Below are 17,500 nucleotides of genomic sequence, written 5' to 3' on the forward strand. Positions count from 1 at the left end.
CTGGTATTCCCAGGCGGTCTCCCATCCAAGTACTAACCAGGCCCGACCCTGCTTAGCTTCCGAGATCAGACGAGATCGGGCGTGCCCAAGGTGGTATGGCCGTAAGCTAAAACTGCTGCCAAAATTGGGCTATTTAAAAGGTTAGACCATTAGTGAAGAAAACTAAGAACAACTTTTGAAAAAACTCAAGCTCTTTCATGCTTTCTGAAGAATCTCAGAGACTTTTTAAGGCTTTTTGAAGAAGCTCAGGGACTCTTTTTTTTTTTTCTTAAAAAAGCTTACAACACCTAGTATTCCCATGCGGCCTCCCATCCAAGTACTAACCAGGCCTTATTTAAAAGCTTAGACCATTAGTGAAGAAGACTAAGAAGAACTTTTGAAAAAACTCAAACTCTTTCATGCTTTCTGAAGAATCTCAGAGACTTTTTAAGGCTTTTTGAAGCTCAGGCACTCTTTTTTTTTTTTTTTTTTTTTTTAAAAGCTTACAGCACCTGGTATTCCCAGGCGGTCTCCCATCCAAGTACTAACCAGGCCCGACCCTGCTTAGCTTCCGAGATCAGACGAGATCGGGCGTGCCCAAGGTGGTATGGCCGTAAGCTAAAACTGCTGCCAAAATTGGGCTATTTAAAAGGTTAGACCATTAGTGAAGAAAACTAAGAACAACTTTTGAAAAAACTCAAACTCTTTCATGCTTTCTGAAGAATCTCAGAGACTTTTTAAGGCTTTTTGAAGCTCAGGCACTCTTTTTTTTTTTTTTAAAAGCTTACAGCACCTGGTATTCCCAGGCGGTCTCCCATCCAAGTACTAACCAGGCCCGACCCTGCTTAGCTTCCGAGATCAGACGAGATCGGGCGTGCCCAAGGTGGTATGGCCGTAAGCGAATACTGCTGCCAAAATTGGGCTATTTAAAAGTGTTACGTTGGTCAGCCTGTTGGGAACAAGGTCTGTGCTGTTCTTTCTCGCTGTCTCTCCCCATAGGTCACGTGACGTCTCGCCAGCTGCGAGTGGGCGGGGCTTGCTGCTATAAGGACGCCGAGATCAACATCCGCTCTCTCTCACACCTGGTTGACGCTCTCACTTTCATTCCTGAGTCGTCTCTGATGGCAGCGCGCGTGCCCTTCAGAGTGCTCGCAGGCGCTCGGCTCCACAGAGGCGTCTACATGGTCATGTTTCATGTTTCTTTCTGATGCCGTTCTTAGCGGGACGCTTGTGTATGTACTACGTCTTACCCGTTTTTCTTTTGTTTCGAGCTGGTGGTATTGGTGTTGGGTTATCACGTTGTTTAGTGTAGGTTTAGCTAGAACAGCAGTCAGCGGACCCGGAAGACTCACCGGAATATTGTCTTTCTTTTTGGACGGGAACCAGGAGAGAGCTTTGATCCGAAAGACAGCTGTGAGCAGGGTTTTTCTTTCTGTTTGTTTTACTATTCATTTTACCACCATGCTTTCTTTGTGACTCAATTATTTATCATTTAAACCATTGACAATAAATTGTTTTTGTATTGTCATTTGACGTTTGAGGTGTCGTTTTTATGTGTTATGTTGTCCCTGTTCAAACTCATTCAGTGGGCACGTAACATATAAATGGGGGCTCGTCCGGGATTTGGACCATATTTATTTATTTGTTCTTCTCGATTTTTCCTTTCGTAAAAATCTTTTTCGGTGGTGGTTGTAGCCTACTGCGCGCTGTGGGAGAGCGCCTTTTGTTTTGTTTTCTCTTTCGACTTTTGCCCGTTTTAGGGAATTTGGAATCACTCGCAATGTTTGATTTAGACGCGTTTATCATCGCTCCTTCGCAAGAGTTGTTGTTAACGATTACACGTGATGACCTTGTTAGAATCGCGGGCCACTATAAACTTGAAGTGAGTGGTAGCCCTTCCAAGGCTGATCTGCAGGATATGCTTGTGGAAAAGTTGCGAGAACTGGGTGAGTTTGGAAAAGTGTCTCCTGAAGTATCTACATCACCTGATCTGGGTAAGCGTCTTCTTATTGACTCTTCACCTACTAAAGCAGCACTAGAATTGAAACGTTTACAGTTAAGAGAAAAGGAAATTGAATGGGAACGCGAGAAAACTAGATTAGAGGCTGATAGACAGACAGTACGAGAACGAGAAAAAAGAGAACACGAATTTAGATTGAAAGATCTTGAATTTGCACAAGCGTTACGCATTAAAGAACTTGAATTGAAGGCTCGTGAGGCTGGTGTTGCATTTAAGCCAGATCAGTTAGACATAACTCGTAACATTCGCCTCGTTCCACCTTTTAATGAGAGCGAAGTTGATAAGTTTTTTGCGCATTTCGAGCGCGTGGCTACAACATTTAAATGGCCTAAAGAAATTTGGACCATGACGTTACAATGTGTCTTCACTGGAAAAGCGCAGGAAGCTTATTCCTCATTAACTCTCGAAGACGCAGCAGATTACGAAAAAGTTAAACATGCTGTTTTACGCATTTATGCTCTTGTGCCTGAGGCTTATCGACAAAAGTTTCGCAGTTATCTTAAGCCTGAAGCTCTCACCTATGTCGAATATGTTAGGGAAAAAGAAATGTTATTTGATCGTTGGCTTAGTTCACAAGAAGTAACAACTTTTCAATCTCTTCGTGATTTGATTATTCTTGAAGATGTTAAAAACGGTCTTCCTCAAGCTGTCGCTACCCATGTTAGTGAGCATAAAAATCTGACTCCTGCTCGTGCAGCCGTGTTGGCTGACGAGTACGTGCTCACACATAAGCGTGTCCTTCCTAATTTAAAACTTTCGCAAAATGTCTCGGGCCATTCAAATATGTCTAAAATGTCTAAAGAGACCGTGCCTGCTTCTGCTCGCTCTCCAGACCGCCGTCCGTCGGGGTCTAGTGTTACCGTTCCGGCCTGCGCCTACTGTAAGAAACGAGGTCATGTTCTGTCTGAGTGTTATACTCTAAAGCGTAAAAACAGGGCGACAAGTCAGCCCGCTTCTTACAGATCAGAGGTGGGGTTGTGTGTTTCAAATTTATCGGTGAGTAGGAACGACACTAAGTTGGATAGGCACGGTTTTGGGCCGTTTATAATGGATGGTTTTGTCTCTTTGCCCGGTGAGCGTGTAAAAACTCCGGTAAAAATTCTGCGAGATACTGGCGCTTCACAGAGCTTTATTTTACGAGATGTATTGCCTTTCGGTGATGAGACTTTTACTGGTGATAGTATTTTGGTGCGTGGATTCGAAATGGGTCATGTTAATGTCCCTCTGCATGAGATTTTTCTTATGTCTGACTTAGTTACTGGCAACGTTACCGTGGGTGTACGGCCCTCCTTGCCCATTGAAAATGTAGCGATGATACTGGGTAATGATTTGTGTGGGGGAAAAGTTTTGCCTTGCCCCATAGTGTCTCATGCACTTCCAAAAACGTGTACAGATGACTTGTCCATTAGCTTCCCTGAAGTTTTTTCCTCTAGCGTCGTTACTCGAGCCATGGCGAGAAATGAACTAGAGAATGGAATTGAGGAACAGCTTGACCTTAGCGATACTTTTATTGCTCGACCTTCACTCTCAAGCGATAGTGAGTTACTTTTGAATTCTGGTTCACTGTCGTTTCCCTCTGATGTTCATAATTTGTCTATGAGTCGAGAGCAGCTCATTAAGGAACAGAAAAGTGACCCATCTCTGTCTTCTTTTTTTTCAGAAAGTTTGTCTGAAGAAGATATTGAGCATACGCCGTATGGCTATTTTTTACGAGATGGTGTCTTAATGCGCAAGTGGAGACCTCTGATGGCCTCAGCGCAAGATGAGTGGAGAGTTCTTTTTCAAGTTGTTGTCCCAGTTGCTTTTCGGGATAAGGTTCTGAGTTTGGCTCATGACCATCACTTGGCAGGTCATCTTGGCGTAAATAAAACTACTGATAGAGTTCAACGCCATTTTTTTTGGCCAGGTATTAAGAGAGACGTTGTGAGATACTGTAGAACATGTCACGTGTGTCAGGTTACTGGTAAACCTAACCAGGTGATTCCACCTGCGCCTTTACAGCCAATTCCGGTTGCTTTTGAGCCTTTTGAAAATATTATACTGGACTGTGTTGGTCCATTGCCTCGAACAAAGACTGGGAATCAATGGTTGCTCACCATAATGTGTAGCTCGACTCGTTTTCCAGAAGCTGTCCCGCTCCGCAAAATCACAGCTCCGGTCATTATAAAAGCCCTGATGGGTTTCTTCTCTCTTTTTGGCCTCCCAAAAACAGTTCAGACAGACCGCGGCACCAATTTTATGTCTCGTGTGTTCGCACAAGTTATGCGTCAGCTCGCGGTCCATCATGTTACATCCAGCCCGTACCGTCCGCAGACTCAAGGTGCACTCGAGAGGTTCCATCAAACTTTGAAGAGTATACTCAAGTGTTTTTGCCTCGAGTTCCAGCGTGATTGGGACGAAGGGGTTCCGTCTGCTCTTTTTGCTGTGCGCGAGGTGGTACAAGAGAGTTTGGGTTTTAGCCCGTCGGAGCTGGTTTTTGGGCACACAGTTCGGGGACCTTTAAAGCTGTTGAAGGAGTCTTGGGTTGCTGAGCCTAAAGATTGTCTCAGTTTGACGAATTATGTGTCTAAGATGCGTAGTAGACTCAGTCGTGCATGTCAGTTGGCTAGAGATAATTTAGGGGTCTGTCAGAAGAGAATGAAGCAGAGATTTGATCAGAGGGCTGTTTCTCGAAGTTTCAGTCCTGGGGATAGAGTTCTCGTGTTGATTCCTGGGTTGGGTTCTGCTTTGCAGGCTCGTTACAGTGGTCCCTATCGTGTCGAACGACGAGTGGGTGACTTAAACTATGTTATCTCTACTCCAGATCGAAGGAGAAAGACTACGTTGTGTCACATTAATCGTCTGAAGCTGTTTTGTGATCGAGGAGAAGGTTCAGTTACGGAGCTCAAATCGCCTTCCACTTCAGTTAACAGAACTGATGTTCGCTTGCCAAAAGTGGCGCTGTCCAAGAAGTGGGGTGCTGAAGTTGCTGCTTCGCTGGCGGTGACGGCGCATGTTGAGAATGTGTTTCCGTCGGTACAACAGGGCGCTGTGTTTAGTCCTTTGTTGGAAGATGAAGGTCGTATTCCCTCGAGGGAGGTTATTGAAGGAAGAATGAAGAATTCTGAGGTTCTTAATGATTTAGATTCATTTTTGTCTAACTTGTCCACCTTGGAACGTAACGACTTAGTCTCTCTGTTTAAGCAGTATGAGAACCTGTTTTCTGATGTGCCGCATCGGACAACGAAAATTGAGCATGACATTGATGTGGGCGCTACATGCCCAATTAAACAACATCCGTATCGTGTAAATTCACATAAAAGGTTGTTGTTTTCAAATGAGGTGAAGTTCATGCTGAGAAACGGCATTGCAGAGTCTAGTAATAGTCCGTGGAGTTCGCCTTGTTTACTTGTTCCAAAGAGTGACGGCTCCACCCGGTTTTGCACGGATTTTAGGAGGGTGAATGCTGTCACAAGGCCTGACAGTTACCCATTACCGCGCATTGACGATTGTGTTGATCGTCTGGGTTCCGCTGTATTCGTCAGTAAAATTGACCTATTGAAGGGTTACTGGCAGGTTCCGTTGACGCTCCGTGCCAAGGAGATCTCAGCCTTTGTAACACCTGATCACTTCCTCCAGTACACCACTATGGCCTTCGGCCTTCGTAACGCTCCTGCCACCTTTCAGAGGCTTATCAACGGCGTTCTTGAAGGGGTGTCCAACTGCGAGGCTTATTTAGATGATTTGATCATCTATAGTGACTCCTGGTTTTCGCATATGACCCATCTTTCTACTGTGTTTGGCAGGTTGTCTGAAGCTAATTTGACCATTAACCTGGCTAAGTGTGAGTTTGGCCAGGCCACTGTGGTCTATCTGGGTAAAGTGGTTGGTCGGGGGCAGGTGCGCCCTGTCCAGTCCAAAGTGGAGGCGATTTTGAATTATCCTTCTCCAACAACCCGCCGCGAACTCCGCCGCTTCCTTGGCATGGTCGGCTACTATCGGTCGTTTTGTAAAAACTTCTCTGCTCTTGCCTCACCTCTCACTGATCTGCTGAGTCCGAAGGTGTCTTATATCTGGACTTCACGGAGTCAAGCTGCTTTCGACTCTATAAAAGCACTGTTGACTACTGCGCCTGTGCTAGCCGCTCCTAATTTTTCTCTGCCTTTTTCCATCGCTGTTGACGCGAGTGATCTGGGAGCGGGAGCCGTTCTTTTGCAACAGGACGGGGATGGTTTTGAACACCCTGTCTGTTTTTTTTCGCGTAAGTTCACCCGCTGTCAGCGTGCTTATTCGACAATAGAAAAGGAAGCCCTTGCTCTTGTGCTTGCCTTTCAGCACTTCGAGGTCTATGTCGGAGGTGCTTTGTGTCCGGTGGTGGTCTATACAGACCACAACCCTTTGGTTTTTCTTGATCGCATGAGAAATTCCAACCAACGTTTAATGCGGTGGAGTTTGATCCTTCAAGGTTGCAACTTGGAGATTAGACATATTCGAGGACGTGACAACGTAGTTGCAGATGCATTGTCTCGGTCCTGTTGAAAATTGCCAAATAAATTGCTTAATTTTTTTTCTCTTCCCTGTTTTAGTTCAGCATGTTTGGGAGTCCTTGCTGTTTGTGGGTTTGTAAATGTTATTTATAATTTGTTTATTGGTTATTGATTTAATCCCAATTTATTTTCTTTAAGGGTGGGGGTGTTACGTTGGTCAGCCTGTTGGGAACAAGGTCTGTGCTGTTCTTTCTCGCTGTCTCTCCCCATAGGTCACGTGACGTCTCGCCAGCTGCGAGTGGGCGGGGCTTGCTGCTATAAGGACGCCGAGATCAACATCCGCTCTCTCTCACACCTGGTTGACGCTCTCACTTTCATTCCTGAGTCGTCTCTGATGGCAGCGCGCGTGCCCTTCAGAGTGCTCGCAGGCGCTCGGCTCCACAGAGGCGTCTACATGGTCATGTTTCATGTTTCTTTCTGATGCCGTTCTTAGCGGGACGCTTGTGTATGTACTACGTCTTACCCGTTTTTCTTTTGTTTCGAGCTGGTGGTATTGGTGTTGGGTTATCACGTTGTTTAGTGTAGGTTTAGCTAGAACAGCAGTCAGCGGACCCGGAAGACTCACCGGAATATTGTCTTTCTTTTTGGACGGGAACCAGGAGAGAGCTTTGATCCGAAAGACAGCTGTGAGCAGGGTTTTTCTTTCTGTTTGTTTTACTATTCATTTTACCACCATGCTTTCTTTGTGACTCAATTATTTATCATTTAAACCATTGACAATAAATTGTTTTTGTATTGTCATTTGACGTTTGAGGTGTCGTTTTTATGTGTTATGTTGTCCCTGTTCAAACTCATTCAGTGGGCACGTAACAAAAAGGTTAGACCATTAGTGAAGAAAACTAAGAACAACTTTTGAAAAAACTCAAACTCTTTCATGCTTTCTGAAGAATCTCAGAGACTTTTTAAGGCTTTTTGAAGCTCAGGCACTCTTTTTTTTTTTTTTAAAAGCTTACAGCACCTGGTATTCCCAGGTGGTCTCCCATCCAAGTACTAACCAGGCCCGACCCTGCTTAGCTTCCGAGATCAGACGAGATCGGGCGTGCCCAAGGTGGTATGGCCGTAAGCGAAAACTGCTGCCAAAATTGGGCTATTTAAAAGGTTAGACCATTAGTGAAGAAAACTAAGAACAACTTTTGAAAAAACTCAAGCTCTTTCATGCTTTCTGAAGAATCTCAGAGACTTTTTAAGGCTTTTTGAAGAAGCTCAGGGACTCTTTTTTTTTTTTCTTAAAAAAGCTTACAACACCTAGTATTCCCATGCGGCCTCCCATCCAAGTACTAACCAGGCCTTATTTAAAAGCTTAGACCATTAGTGAAGAAGACTAAGAAGAACTTTTGAAAAAACTCAAACTCTTTCATGCTTTCTGAAGAATCTCAGAGACTTTTTAAGGCTTTTTGAAGCTCAGGCACTCTTTTTTTTTTTTTTTTTTTTTTAAAAGCTTACAGCACCTGGTATTCCCAGGCGGTCTCCCATCCAAGTACTAACCAGGCCCGACCCTGCTTAGCTTCCGAGATCAGACGAGATCGGGCGTGCCCAAGGTGGTATGGCCGTAAGCTAAAACTGCTGCCAAAATTGGGCTATTTAAAAGGTTAGACCATTAGTGAAGAAAACTAAGAACAACTTTTGAAAAAACTCAAGCTCTTTCATGCTTTCTGAAGAATCTCAGAGACTTTTTAAGGCTTTTTGAAGAAGCTCAGGGACTCTTTTTTTTTTTCTTAAAAAAGCTTACAACACCTAGTATTCCCATGCGGCCTCCCATCCAAGTACTAACCAGGCCTTATTTAAAAGCTTAGACCATTAGTGAAGAAGACTAAGAAGAACTTTTGAAAAAACTCAAACTCTTTCATGCTTTCTGAAGAATCTCAGAGACTTTTTAAGGCTTTTTGAAGCTGAGGCACTCTTTTTTTTTTTTTTTTTTTTTTTAAAAGCTTACAGCACCTGGTATTCCCAGGCGGTCTCCCATCCAAGTACTAACCAGGCCCGACCCTGCTTAGCTTCCGAGATCAGACGAGATCGGGCGTGCCCAAGGTGGTATGGCCGTAAGCTAAAACTGCTGCCAAAATTGGGCTATTTAAAAGGTTAGACCATTAGTGAAGAAAACTAAGAACAACTTTTGAAAAAACTCAAGCTCTTTCATGCTTTCTGAAGAATCTCAGAGACTTTTTAAGGCTTTTTGAAGAAGCTCAGGGACTCTTTTTTTTTTTTCTTAAAAAAGCTTACAACACCTAGTATTCCCATGCGGCCTCCCATCCAAGTACTAACCAGGCCTTATTTAAAAGCTTAGACCATTAGTGAAGAAGACTAAGAAGAACTTTTGAAAAAACTCAAACTCTTTCATGCTTTCTGAAGAATCTCAGAGACTTTTTAAGGCTTTTTGAAGCTCAGGCACTCTTTTTTTTTTTTTTTTTTTTTTTAAAAGCTTACAGCACCTGGTATTCCCAGGCGGTCTCCCATCCAAGTACTAACCAGGCCCGACCCTGCTTAGCTTCCGAGATCAGACGAGATCGGGCGTGCCCAAGGTGGTATGGCCGTAAGCTAAAACTGCTGCCAAAATTGGGCTATTTAAAAGGTTAGACCATTAGTGAAGAAAACTAAGAACAACTTTTGAAAAAACTCAAACTCTTTCATGCTTTCTGAAGAATCTCAGAGACTTTTTAAGGCTTTTTGAAGCTCAGGCACTCTTTTTTTTTTTTTTAAAAGCTTACAGCACCTGGTATTCCCAGGCGGTCTCCCATCCAAGTACTAACCAGGCCCGACCCTGCTTAGCTTCCGAGATCAGACGAGATCGGGCGTGCCCAAGGTGGTATGGCCGTAAGCGAATACTGCTGCCAAAATTGGGCTATTTAAAAGTGTTACGTTGGTCAGCCTGTTGGGAACAAGGTCTGTGCTGTTCTTTCTCGCTGTCTCTCCCCATAGGTCACGTGACGTCTCGCCAGCTGCGAGTGGGCGGGGCTTGCTGCTATAAGGACGCCGAGATCAACATCCGCTCTCTCTCACACCTGGTTGACGCTCTCACTTTCATTCCTGAGTCGTCTCTGATGGCAGCGCGCGTGCCCTTCAGAGTGCTCGCAGGCGCTCGGCTCCACAGAGGCGTCTACATGGTCATGTTTCATGTTTCTTTCTGATGCCGTTCTTAGCGGGACGCTTGTGTATGTACTACGTCTTACCCGTTTTTCTTTTGTTTCGAGCTGGTGGTATTGGTGTTGGGTTATCACGTTGTTTAGTGTAGGTTTAGCTAGAACAGCAGTCAGCGGACCCGGAAGACTCACCGGAATATTGTCTTTCTTTTTGGACGGGAACCAGGAGAGAGCTTTGATCCGAAAGACAGCTGTGAGCAGGGTTTTTCTTTCTGTTTGTTTTACTATTCATTTTACCACCATGCTTTCTTTGTGACTCAATTATTTATCATTTAAACCATTGACAATAAATTGTTTTTGTATTGTCATTTGACGTTTGAGGTGTCGTTTTTATGTGTTATGTTGTCCCTGTTCAAACTCATTCAGTGGGCACGTAACATATAAATGGGGGCTCGTCCGGGATTTGGACCATATTTATTTATTTGTTCTTCTCGATTTTTCCTTTCGTAAAAATCTTTTTCGGTGGTGGTTGTAGCCTACTGCGCGCTGTGGGAGAGCGCCTTTTGTTTTGTTTTCTCTTTCGACTTTTGCCCGTTTTAGGGAATTTGGAATCACTCGCAATGTTTGATTTAGACGCGTTTATCATCGCTCCTTCGCAAGAGTTGTTGTTAACGATTACACGTGATGACCTTGTTAGAATCGCGGGCCACTATAAACTTGAAGTGAGTGGTAGCCCTTCCAAGGCTGATCTGCAGGATATGCTTGTGGAAAAGTTGCGAGAACTGGGTGAGTTTGGAAAAGTGTCTCCTGAAGTATCTACATCACCTGATCTGGGTAAGCGTCTTCTTATTGACTCTTCACCTACTAAAGCAGCACTAGAATTGAAACGTTTACAGTTAAGAGAAAAGGAAATTGAATGGGAACGCGAGAAAACTAGATTAGAGGCTGATAGACAGACAGTACGAGAACGAGAAAAAAGAGAACACGAATTTAGATTGAAAGATCTTGAATTTGCACAAGCGTTACGCATTAAAGAACTTGAATTGAAGGCTCGTGAGGCTGGTGTTGCATTTAAGCCAGATCAGTTAGACATAACTCGTAACATTCGCCTCGTTCCACCTTTTAATGAGAGCGAAGTTGATAAGTTTTTTGCGCATTTCGAGCGCGTGGCTACAACATTTAAATGGCCTAAAGAAATTTGGACCATGACGTTACAATGTGTCTTCACTGGAAAAGCGCAGGAAGCTTATTCCTCATTAACTCTCGAAGACGCAGCAGATTACGAAAAAGTTAAACATGCTGTTTTACGCATTTATGCTCTTGTGCCTGAGGCTTATCGACAAAAGTTTCGCAGTTATCTTAAGCCTGAAGCTCTCACCTATGTCGAATATGTTAGGGAAAAAGAAATGTTATTTGATCGTTGGCTTAGTTCACAAGAAGTAACAACTTTTCAATCTCTTCGTGATTTGATTATTCTTGAAGATGTTAAAAACGGTCTTCCTCAAGCTGTCGCTACCCATGTTAGTGAGCATAAAAATCTGACTCCTGCTCGTGCAGCCGTGTTGGCTGACGAGTACGTGCTCACACATAAGCGTGTCCTTCCTAATTTAAAACTTTCGCAAAATGTCTCGGGCCATTCAAATATGTCTAAAATGTCTAAAGAGACCGTGCCTGCTTCTGCTCGCTCTCCAGACCGCCGTCCGTCGGGGTCTAGTGTTACCGTTCCGGCCTGCGCCTACTGTAAGAAACGAGGTCATGTTCTGTCTGAGTGTTATACTCTAAAGCGTAAAAACAGGGCGACAAGTCAGCCCGCTTCTTACAGATCAGAGGTGGGGTTGTGTGTTTCAAATTTATCGGTGAGTAGGAACGACACTAAGTTGGATAGGCACGGTTTTGGGCCGTTTATAATGGATGGTTTTGTCTCTTTGCCCGGTGAGCGTGTAAAAACTCCGGTAAAAATTCTGCGAGATACTGGCGCTTCACAGAGCTTTATTTTACGAGATGTATTGCCTTTCGGTGATGAGACTTTTACTGGTGATAGTATTTTGGTGCGTGGATTCGAAATGGGTCATGTTAATGTCCCTCTGCATGAGATTTTTCTTATGTCTGACTTAGTTACTGGCAACGTTACCGTGGGTGTACGGCCCTCCTTGCCCATTGAAAATGTAGCGATGATACTGGGTAATGATTTGTGTGGGGGAAAAGTTTTGCCTTGCCCCATAGTGTCTCATGCACTTCCAAAAACGTGTACAGATGACTTGTCCATTAGCTTCCCTGAAGTTTTTTCCTCTAGCGTCGTTACTCGAGCCATGGCGAGAAATGAACTAGAGAATGGAATTGAGGAACAGCTTGACCTTAGCGATACTTTTATTGCTCGACCTTCACTCTCAAGCGATAGTGAGTTACTTTTGAATTCTGGTTCACTGTCGTTTCCCTCTGATGTTCATAATTTGTCTATGAGTCGAGAGCAGCTCATTAAGGAACAGAAAAGTGACCCATCTCTGTCTTCTTTTTTTTCAGAAAGTTTGTCTGAAGAAGATATTGAGCATACGCCGTATGGCTATTTTTTACGAGATGGTGTCTTAATGCGCAAGTGGAGACCTCTGATGGCCTCAGCGCAAGATGAGTGGAGAGTTCTTTTTCAAGTTGTTGTCCCAGTTGCTTTTCGGGATAAGGTTCTGAGTTTGGCTCATGACCATCACTTGGCAGGTCATCTTGGCGTAAATAAAACTACTGATAGAGTTCAACGCCATTTTTTTTGGCCAGGTATTAAGAGAGACGTTGTGAGATACTGTAGAACATGTCACGTGTGTCAGGTTACTGGTAAACCTAACCAGGTGATTCCACCTGCGCCTTTACAGCCAATTCCGGTTGCTTTTGAGCCTTTTGAAAATATTATACTGGACTGTGTTGGTCCATTGCCTCGAACAAAGACTGGGAATCAATGGTTGCTCACCATAATGTGTAGCTCGACTCGTTTTCCAGAAGCTGTCCCGCTCCGCAAAATCACAGCTCCGGTCATTATAAAAGCCCTGATGGGTTTCTTCTCTCTTTTTGGCCTCCCAAAAACAGTTCAGACAGACCGCGGCACCAATTTTATGTCTCGTGTGTTCGCACAAGTTATGCGTCAGCTCGCGGTCCATCATGTTACATCCAGCCCGTACCGTCCGCAGACTCAAGGTGCACTCGAGAGGTTCCATCAAACTTTGAAGAGTATACTCAAGTGTTTTTGCCTCGAGTTCCAGCGTGATTGGGACGAAGGGGTTCCGTCTGCTCTTTTTGCTGTGCGCGAGGTGGTACAAGAGAGTTTGGGTTTTAGCCCGTCGGAGCTGGTTTTTGGGCACACAGTTCGGGGACCTTTAAAGCTGTTGAAGGAGTCTTGGGTTGCTGAGCCTAAAGATTGTCTCAGTTTGACGAATTATGTGTCTAAGATGCGTAGTAGACTCAGTCGTGCATGTCAGTTGGCTAGAGATAATTTAGGGGTCTGTCAGAAGAGAATGAAGCAGAGATTTGATCAGAGGGCTGTTTCTCGAAGTTTCAGTCCTGGGGATAGAGTTCTCGTGTTGATTCCTGGGTTGGGTTCTGCTTTGCAGGCTCGTTACAGTGGTCCCTATCGTGTCGAACGACGAGTGGGTGACTTAAACTATGTTATCTCTACTCCAGATCGAAGGAGAAAGACTACGTTGTGTCACATTAATCGTCTGAAGCTGTTTTGTGATCGAGGAGAAGGTTCAGTTACGGAGCTCAAATCGCCTTCCACTTCAGTTAACAGAACTGATGTTCGCTTGCCAAAAGTGGCGCTGTCCAAGAAGTGGGGTGCTGAAGTTGCTGCTTCGCTGGCGGTGACGGCGCATGTTGAGAATGTGTTTCCGTCGGTACAACAGGGCGCTGTGTTTAGTCCTTTGTTGGAAGATGAAGGTCGTATTCCCTCGAGGGAGGTTATTGAAGGAAGAATGAAGAATTCTGAGGTTCTTAATGATTTAGATTCATTTTTGTCTAACTTGTCCACCTTGGAACGTAACGACTTAGTCTCTCTGTTTAAGCAGTATGAGAACCTGTTTTCTGATGTGCCGCATCGGACAACGAAAATTGAGCATGACATTGATGTGGGCGCTACATGCCCAATTAAACAACATCCGTATCGTGTAAATTCACATAAAAGGTTGTTGTTTTCAAATGAGGTGAAGTTCATGCTGAGAAACGGCATTGCAGAGTCTAGTAATAGTCCGTGGAGTTCGCCTTGTTTACTTGTTCCAAAGAGTGACGGCTCCACCCGGTTTTGCACGGATTTTAGGAGGGTGAATGCTGTCACAAGGCCTGACAGTTACCCATTACCGCGCATTGACGATTGTGTTGATCGTCTGGGTTCCGCTGTATTCGTCAGTAAAATTGACCTATTGAAGGGTTACTGGCAGGTTCCGTTGACGCTCCGTGCCAAGGAGATCTCAGCCTTTGTAACACCTGATCACTTCCTCCAGTACACCACTATGGCCTTCGGCCTTCGTAACGCTCCTGCCACCTTTCAGAGGCTTATCAACGGCGTTCTTGAAGGGGTGTCCAACTGCGAGGCTTATTTAGATGATTTGATCATCTATAGTGACTCCTGGTTTTCGCATATGACCCATCTTTCTACTGTGTTTGGCAGGTTGTCTGAAGCTAATTTGACCATTAACCTGGCTAAGTGTGAGTTTGGCCAGGCCACTGTGGTCTATCTGGGTAAAGTGGTTGGTCGGGGGCAGGTGCGCCCTGTCCAGTCCAAAGTGGAGGCGATTTTGAATTATCCTTCTCCAACAACCCGCCGCGAACTCCGCCGCTTCCTTGGCATGGTCGGCTACTATCGGTCGTTTTGTAAAAACTTCTCTGCTCTTGCCTCACCTCTCACTGATCTGCTGAGTCCGAAGGTGTCTTATATCTGGACTTCACGGAGTCAAGCTGCTTTCGACTCTATAAAAGCACTGTTGACTACTGCGCCTGTGCTAGCCGCTCCTAATTTTTCTCTGCCTTTTTCCATCGCTGTTGACGCGAGTGATCTGGGAGCGGGAGCCGTTCTTTTGCAACAGGACGGGGATGGTTTTGAACACCCTGTCTGTTTTTTTTCGCGTAAGTTCACCCGCTGTCAGCGTGCTTATTCGACAATAGAAAAGGAAGCCCTTGCTCTTGTGCTTGCCTTTCAGCACTTCGAGGTCTATGTCGGAGGTGCTTTGTGTCCGGTGGTGGTCTATACAGACCACAACCCTTTGGTTTTTCTTGATCGCATGAGAAATTCCAACCAACGTTTAATGCGGTGGAGTTTGATCCTTCAAGGTTGCAACTTGGAGATTAGACATATTCGAGGACGTGACAACGTAGTTGCAGATGCATTGTCTCGGTCCTGTTGAAAATTGCCAAATAAATTGCTTAATTTTTTTTCTCTTCCCTGTTTTAGTTCAGCATGTTTGGGAGTCCTTGCTGTTTGTGGGTTTGTAAATGTTATTTATAATTTGTTTATTGGTTATTGATTTAATCCCAATTTATTTTCTTTAAGGGTGGGGGTGTTACGTTGGTCAGCCTGTTGGGAACAAGGTCTGTGCTGTTCTTTCTCGCTGTCTCTCCCCATAGGTCACGTGACGTCTCGCCAGCTGCGAGTGGGCGGGGCTTGCTGCTATAAGGACGCCGAGATCAACATCCGCTCTCTCTCACACCTGGTTGACGCTCTCACTTTCATTCCTGAGTCGTCTCTGATGGCAGCGCGCGTGCCCTTCAGAGTGCTCGCAGGCGCTCGGCTCCACAGAGGCGTCTACATGGTCATGTTTCATGTTTCTTTCTGATGCCGTTCTTAGCGGGACGCTTGTGTATGTACTACGTCTTACCCGTTTTTCTTTTGTTTCGAGCTGGTGGTATTGGTGTTGGGTTATCACGTTGTTTAGTGTAGGTTTAGCTAGAACAGCAGTCAGCGGACCCGGAAGACTCACCGGAATATTGTCTTTCTTTTTGGACGGGAACCAGGAGAGAGCTTTGATCCGAAAGACAGCTGTGAGCAGGGTTTTTCTTTCTGTTTGTTTTACTATTCATTTTACCACCATGCTTTCTTTGTGACTCAATTATTTATCATTTAAACCATTGACAATAAATTGTTTTTGTATTGTCATTTGACGTTTGAGGTGTCGTTTTTATGTGTTATGTTGTCCCTGTTCAAACTCATTCAGTGGGCACGTAACAAAAAGGTTAGACCATTAGTGAAGAAAACTAAGAACAACTTTTGAAAAAACTCAAACTCTTTCATGCTTTCTGAAGAATCTCAGAGACTTTTTAAGGCTTTTTGAAGCTCAGGCACTCTTTTTTTTTTTTTTAAAAGCTTACAGCACCTGGTATTCCCAGGTGGTCTCCCATCCAAGTACTAACCAGGCCCGACCCTGCTTAGCTTCCGAGATCAGACGAGATCGGGCGTGCCCAAGGTGGTATGGCCGTAAGCGAAAACTGCTGCCAAAATTGGGCTATTTAAAAGGTTAGACCATTAGTGAAGAAAACTAAGAACAACTTTTGAAAAAACTCAAGCTCTTTCATGCTTTCTGAAGAATCTCAGAGACTTTTTAAGGCTTTTTGAAGAAGCTCAGGGACTCTTTTTTTTTTTTCTTAAAAAAGCTTACAACACCTAGTATTCCCATGCGGCCTCCCATCCAAGTACTAACCAGGCCTTATTTAAAAGCTTAGACCATTAGTGAAGAAGACTAAGAAGAACTTTTGAAAAAACTCAAACTCTTTCATGCTTTCTGAAGAATCTCAGAGACTTTTTAAGGCTTTTTGAAGCTCAGGCACTCTTTTTTTTTTTTTTTTTTTTTTAAAAGCTTACAGCACCTGGTATTCCCAGGCGGTCTCCCATCCAAGTACTAACCAGGCCCGACCCTGCTTAGCTTCCGAGATCAGACGAGATCGGGCGTGCCCAAGGTGGTATGGCCGTAAGCTAAAACTGCTGCCAAAATTGGGCTATTTAAAAGGTTAGACCATTAGTGAAGAAAACTAAGAACAACTTTTGAAAAAACTCAAGCTCTTTCATGCTTTCTGAAGAATCTCAGAGACTTTTTAAGGCTTTTTGAAGAAGCTCAGGGACTCTTTTTTTTTTTCTTAAAAAAGCTTACAACACCTAGTATTCCCATGCGGCCTCCCATCCAAGTACTAACCAGGCCTTATTTAAAAGCTTAGACCATTAGTGAAGAAGACTAAGAAGAACTTTTGAAAAAACTCAAACTCTTTCATGCTTTCTGAAGAATCTCAGAGACTTTTTAAGGCTTTTTGAAGCTGAGGCACTCTTTTTTTTTTTTTTTTTTTTTTTAAAAGCTTACAGCACCTGGTATTCCCAGGCGGTCTCCCATCCAAGTACTAACCAGGCCCGACCCTGCTTAGCTTCCGAGATCAGACGAGATCGGGCGTGCCCAAGGTGGTATGGCCGTAAGCTAAAACTGCTGCCAAAATTGGGCTATTTAAAAGGTTAGACCATTAGTGAAGAAAACTAAGAACAACTTTTGAAAAAACTCAAGCTCTTTCATGCTTTCTGAAGAATCTCAGAGACTTTTTAAGGCTTTTTGAAGAAGCTCAGGGACTCTTTTTTTTTTTCTTAAAAAAGCTTACAACACCTAGTATTCCCATGCGGCCTCCCATCCAAGTACTAACCAGGCCTTATTTAAAAGCTTAGACCATTAGTGAAGAAGACTAAGAAGAACTTTTGAAAAAACTCAAACTCTTTCATGCTTTCTGAAGAATCTCAGAGACTTTTTAAGGCTTTTTGAAGCTCAGGCACTCTTTTTTTTTTTTTTTTTTTTTTTAAAAGCTTACAGCACCTGGTATTCCCAGGCGGTCTCCCATCCAAGTACTAACCAGGCCCGACCCTGCTTAGCTTCCGAGATCAGACGAGATCGGGCGTG

General features: G+C 44.2%; 12 non-coding genes across 12 annotated transcripts in view; all 12 read right to left on the reverse strand.

The window, feature by feature from the left end:
- The window catches only part of LOC143701169 (5S ribosomal RNA), a 119-nt gene extending 12 nt beyond the window's left edge, over positions 1-107 (reverse strand). The window contains exon 1 of the ribosomal RNA XR_013189889.1: positions 1-107. This exon is cut by the window's left edge and continues 12 nt beyond it. This is a non-coding gene — a ribosomal RNA (5S ribosomal RNA).
- Positions 108-479: 372 nt separating this feature from the next.
- LOC143701170 (5S ribosomal RNA) lies at positions 480-598 on the reverse strand. The gene has a single exon (XR_013189890.1). It is a non-coding gene; the product is annotated as a 5S ribosomal RNA (ribosomal RNA).
- A 162-nt stretch (positions 599-760) lies between these two features.
- LOC143701172 (5S ribosomal RNA) lies at positions 761-879 on the reverse strand. Its single transcript, XR_013189892.1, has one exon. It is a non-coding gene; the product is annotated as a 5S ribosomal RNA (ribosomal RNA).
- Positions 880-7,471: 6,592 nt separating this feature from the next.
- Positions 7,472-7,590, reverse strand: LOC143701032 (5S ribosomal RNA). The gene has a single exon (XR_013189756.1). It is a non-coding gene; the product is annotated as a 5S ribosomal RNA (ribosomal RNA).
- A 371-nt stretch (positions 7,591-7,961) lies between these two features.
- Positions 7,962-8,080, reverse strand: LOC143701173 (5S ribosomal RNA). The gene has a single exon (XR_013189893.1). It is a non-coding gene; the product is annotated as a 5S ribosomal RNA (ribosomal RNA).
- Positions 8,081-8,451: 371 nt separating this feature from the next.
- On the reverse strand, positions 8,452-8,570 carry LOC143701174 (5S ribosomal RNA). Its single transcript, XR_013189894.1, has one exon. It is a non-coding gene; the product is annotated as a 5S ribosomal RNA (ribosomal RNA).
- Positions 8,571-8,942: 372 nt separating this feature from the next.
- LOC143701175 (5S ribosomal RNA) lies at positions 8,943-9,061 on the reverse strand. Its single transcript, XR_013189895.1, has one exon. It is a non-coding gene; the product is annotated as a 5S ribosomal RNA (ribosomal RNA).
- A 162-nt stretch (positions 9,062-9,223) lies between these two features.
- LOC143701176 (5S ribosomal RNA) lies at positions 9,224-9,342 on the reverse strand. The gene has a single exon (XR_013189896.1). It is a non-coding gene; the product is annotated as a 5S ribosomal RNA (ribosomal RNA).
- Positions 9,343-15,934: 6,592 nt separating this feature from the next.
- On the reverse strand, positions 15,935-16,053 carry LOC143701043 (5S ribosomal RNA). The gene has a single exon (XR_013189767.1). It is a non-coding gene; the product is annotated as a 5S ribosomal RNA (ribosomal RNA).
- A 371-nt stretch (positions 16,054-16,424) lies between these two features.
- On the reverse strand, positions 16,425-16,543 carry LOC143701177 (5S ribosomal RNA). Its single transcript, XR_013189897.1, has one exon. It is a non-coding gene; the product is annotated as a 5S ribosomal RNA (ribosomal RNA).
- A 371-nt stretch (positions 16,544-16,914) lies between these two features.
- On the reverse strand, positions 16,915-17,033 carry LOC143701178 (5S ribosomal RNA). Its single transcript, XR_013189898.1, has one exon. It is a non-coding gene; the product is annotated as a 5S ribosomal RNA (ribosomal RNA).
- A 371-nt stretch (positions 17,034-17,404) lies between these two features.
- Positions 17,405-17,500, reverse strand: part of LOC143701179 (5S ribosomal RNA) — a 119-nt gene continuing 23 nt past the window's right edge. The window contains exon 1 of the ribosomal RNA XR_013189899.1: positions 17,405-17,500. This exon is cut by the window's right edge and continues 23 nt beyond it. This is a non-coding gene — a ribosomal RNA (5S ribosomal RNA).

The sequence above is a fragment of the Siphateles boraxobius genome, unplaced genomic scaffold, assembly GCF_051911475.1.
Source record: "Siphateles boraxobius isolate OS27281-9 unplaced genomic scaffold, OSU_SipBor_1 321, whole genome shotgun sequence".
Classification (NCBI taxonomy): Eukaryota; Metazoa; Chordata; class Actinopteri; order Cypriniformes; family Leuciscidae; genus Siphateles; species Siphateles boraxobius.